The 4,717-nt window shown below is 33.8% G+C and overlaps 1 pseudogene; it reads left to right on the top strand.

Annotated features, from left to right (window-relative positions):
- Nucleotides 1-3,496: 3,496 nt before the first annotated feature.
- On the top strand, nt 3,497-4,150 carry LOC123789564 (ADP-sugar pyrophosphatase pseudogene; annotated as a pseudogene).
- The last annotated feature ends 567 nt before the right edge of the window (nt 4,151-4,717 follow it).

The raw sequence follows: 4,717 nt of genomic DNA, 5'->3' as shown, positions 1-4,717 counted from the left end.
AGGAGGAAGCAGACTGCCCACTGAGCACGGAACCTGACCAGGGGCCTCGAACCTAGAACCCTGAGATCAGGACCTGAGCTGAATTAGCCATTTAACCAACTGAGCCACCCCAGTGCCCCTAAAATGTATCTTATAAAAACAAGATGCTGGTGCACCTGGGTGGCTCAGTCAGTTAAACATCTGACTCTTGATTTCAGCTCAGGTGATGAACTTAGAGTTGTGGGATCCAGCCTCTCATAGGGATCTGTGCTCAGAATGGAGTCTGGTTGAGATTCTCTTTTTCTCCCTCTCCTTTTAGTCCCCTCCCCCACTAGCATACATTCTCTCTCTCTCTTAAGATAGATGATAGATGATAGATAGATAGATAGATAGATAGATAGATAGATAGATAGATAGATAGATAAAAATAAAGACTGAGAAGGAAAAACCGTATATAATCACAAGAGAAGAAAGACTTAAGAACTATGTAGTAATTTAGAGAAACTTAGAGAAAATGGATCATGCTCAAGAAATGACTAAAGTGGATGCAAAAAGATGTAGAACACATAGACATACAATAATAACCATATTACCCACCAGGAAGTATTTTTTAAATACTCATTTGTAAATAAGGTACCAGGTTCATCTAATTTGGGGGGTGTTTTAGTTAATTTTCATTGAACAAAATGTTTACAGCCCACTAAAAATGATATCAATCCATCATTAGAGTAACAGTACAGCTTGACAAATATAGTACACAAAATGCATAGAGAAATTTTAGTTATGAGCTTAAATGCAAAAAGTATGAGTAAAATAATGGCACATTGAAGTCAATAATGTTTCGATAAAGTGATTCATCATAATCAACTGATGTTTATTCCAAAAGTGCACAATTAAAAAAAAAATAAGCATACTTAAGGCCTAAAAAAGTATTTTATGCATTTGAGTGAACATTGCAAATAAAAATTTAAGTGAAATTGGACTATAAGAAAGAATGCTTAAATATGATAAAGAAACTTTACCAAAATGTAATTATACATACCATAATAAAAATGAAGCACTTGTCATGAATATCAAAACCAGGAATAAGACATTGGTGCCTCTACTTAACAGGATATTTTTAGCATGTTCTAAATTTTCTAGCCAGTTTAATAAGAATAGAAAATTGAATTAGTAAGATAGATACCATATAAAAAGAGAAATTACTATTATGAATAGCAGATCTTTAGAAAACCTAGGTGTCTGGATACAGAGTAAACCTCAGGTCACATAAGTTTCTCTTCACCTCCTGCTATCATGTCGGCTATTCTGGGGATACCAAGATCTCTCCAAGGGATTTCTTATAGATTTCGGCAGTATTAATTAAATATACAAGATTGATGGAAAGAAGGAAAAATCTCTGGATATCATGAAACATGTGATGACGCCATGCCTAAAAGCAAGAGTAGTCATTTATTTTATACAAAAACATTTCAAAATATTGTTTCAACATAGCTACTCCTACACTTAAAGCTAAATCAAAAAATAAGAACACACCTAAATATTTAGAGAATTAAAAATGCAACTTTTCTGTCAGTTTTCTGCATTTTTCAAACAACAATTTTCAAGATATATCTGGATTTCACATTGTTCGCAAAGATAATTACTTCTTTAGTTATAAATGAAATTCCATTAACTTAAAAAAATTCTCCCTAAAAAATGTAAAAGGCAACTTAAAAACAAACAAAAGGAAAAAAACACAATTTAACCACATCAATTACATTTCATTTTGACATATCAAGATCTACCCATAAACGCAGCTTGTTATCATAGTGTTCACAGTATTGTGATATTTCCACTTTATCTACACTAAGCCACTTTTATTTTTCTATAAATTTTTCATAGTCATTATATTTGATGTATGGATAATGTGTTGATGTTGATGTATGATGATTTAACACTTTCATGTTAGATAACTGCATTATTTCTAATTTTAAAATTTTATTTAGTATGTACCATTAACTAACATCTTTATGATAATTTATTTTTTATTTCCATTGGATTATTTATTTAAAATAAGAAAAGGGATAGAATAATTTATTGAATTATTGCTATTAAAATAAGTTAATTATAATATCAATAAGCATAGGCATCTTATGATTTTTTTCTATATAATGACATTAGTTTTACAAAATTGTAGAAAAAAATGTTATACAGGTTGTAAATCCTTCTTGTGAGGAATATGTATTCTATTTTCACTTCAGGATTACTGAGATAACTTTAAAAAATGTGTACTTTAGATAGCATAAAATGATATGTCAAGTTTGTGTTCATTTTCATTTTTTATTATTAATGTTAAATGAGCATCGATACTCTTTACTTTCATATCCTTTGAGACTGAGAATTATTTTTTTAAGTTGTTTATTATTATAGGTAGACAAATTGCATTTTCCTAAATATCTAATTGGATTCGTTCAAAGTCAGTTGCATTTTCCTAGACAAATGAATTATTAAACCAAAGTTTTGAATAGGCAAAAATGATCTGCCTAATGATCGGTATTATTTTAAAATGCATTTTATTTTGTTCATTGGACATTTTTTGAATTTTTACTTCTTAGCTGTAGAGCATGAAAATGTTTCTTATCTTATTAAAGGATGCATGTCTCTTTGGAATTAGATACTTTAAAGAATATGACATTTTAATGAGTATGACATATGAGCCCTTACAAACCTGATTTTCAACAGATCAAGTTAAATTAAATAACAGAGACAGGTACCATATGGTAAGGTACCTAGGAGAAATTACAATACACTGCTACTCTTATTGTAATGATTTTTTATGCTCATTCCTATAAGAAAAGAAGACGAAATAAGGAATCATTATGAACAAAGAAAAAAAGCATGATAGAAGACATTATTAGATTTAACTAAACCTATCCTCTTGTGCTCTTCTAATTTAAGCATTTGTGAAGGGCTAATATGACTAGAAAATAGTAAAATCATATAGAATATAAAAAGCCTCTTGGTCTTATACCTCCAGTGTTTCCAGCTCATTACTGCCAGAATTATTTTATAAGGTAGAAATCTGCTTTAAAAATGCAGAAGACCTTTGTCTGATTTTAAGTAACCTTACCTATCTCAATTGTCATGAATCTCTTCCTCGGCCGTTCTTATACCAGACTATGGACTCAAAGCACTCCAAACCTCCCTTCGTTTCTGAAAAGGTCATGCCTCGAGGCTTTGCATTTTGCAGATTCTTCTTCTTAGGATGTCCTTTCCCATCTGAGTAAGTTTCTTATTGTTCTTCTAACAAACTGCCACAAACTTAGTGGCTTAAAACAACACAAATTATTGTCTTACAATTCCAGAGAAGACTAAAATGGTTTGGCAGGGCTATGAAAGGCTTCCAGGGCTGTTGTCTCAGACTCGTCCTTTCTTTTTTCATTCTCTTTCCCAAAGGAGCATCCTTCCCTTTGCCCCAAACCTCGGTAATGAACTTCTTGCCTGAGGTCGGTGAAGACTAACTGGAAAATGGAAAATGAAAAACCAAGAACCGACCAATTCTGAAAATACCGAACAGGCTATTATTTTAGAGGAGTTAATTTCAGAAGGAAAATGGGTTAAGCTCGAAAAAAAAAAAACAGTGTATATGGCTCTTACTGGTAAAACTAGAACTTGGGTAGCTGTGAAAATTACAGCTGGGAGAGGGCAGTTGAATGATGGTATGGCAGTTGTCTCAGCACTGCAAAGAACTCTCCATGAGGAATGTGCCATTCTGGGAAAAAAGGTCTGCCTGCCACTGGGAGGCTAAGGCCTCGGAGTCCCCACAGGTCTCACAGATGATAAGGAAAACCCAGAAGCAGCTGCTCTTCTGGAACTTGAGAGAGAGACTGGCTACGAAGGTGATATTGACTGTTGTCCAGCTGAATGTACGGATGCAGGTATGTGCAACTGTACGCACACTTTGTGAGTGACTTAATGAAGATGATGCTGAAAATGTAAGACCTAAGCCAAAGCCAGGGATGGAGACTTTGTGGAAGTGATGTCTTTACCAAAAAATGATCTGCTAAAGAGACTTGATGCTCTGGGAGCTGAAGAACATCTGACAACGGATGCCAGAGTCTAGTACTATGCTCTGCTGCTGACACATGCAAACACAAAGCCATGTAAAGTGTCCTTCCTGAAATTTTAAGGCCAAAGGACAGTGGCCATGTTTTTGTAAATGAGATCGCCAGACTTCCCTCACTAAGACTTTGTATTCAGCTTAATTTGAAATTAACTTTTTCATAAAATTAAGGCAACAGAGAATGAAAAAAAAAAAAAAACACAAGTGCAGTGTCTGAAACAATGACAGAACATAAATATTAGATGCTGGGAAGAAGCCAAAAAAAAAAAAAAAAAAGATGAGATCATGTTCAAGAAATTATTTGTCAAATCTGGTTCAGCACTAACCTAGCATTAACAACAGAGCTGTTATGGGAAAGATGTTCAACACTAGTAGACAATGAGGAGTAATGCCTCTGAAGTGAAAGGGCAGTTAATGGGAATGAGAGATACCTGTGCCATTTTAGGATTTTTACTTAAAGTTGGTGAAGAATGGGAACAGGGCCTTATGATCAGCTCGAGTATAGGAAAGGCACCCAGAAACCCAGTTTTAAGGCAGAAAGGTATTTTGCGGCTTGAGGGAATGGAAGAAGTCACTAACATCTTCTGAAGGTATATAAAAGTTAAACATATATTCCAAACCTCCTCTTATGCC

The sequence above is a fragment of the Ursus americanus genome, chromosome 3 (genome assembly GCF_024610735.1).
Source record: "Ursus americanus isolate L20-20 chromosome 3, mUrsAme1.1.p, whole genome shotgun sequence".
Taxonomy (NCBI): Eukaryota; Metazoa; Chordata; class Mammalia; order Carnivora; family Ursidae; genus Ursus; species Ursus americanus.
This window is presented reverse-complemented; position numbering and strand designations above follow the sequence as displayed.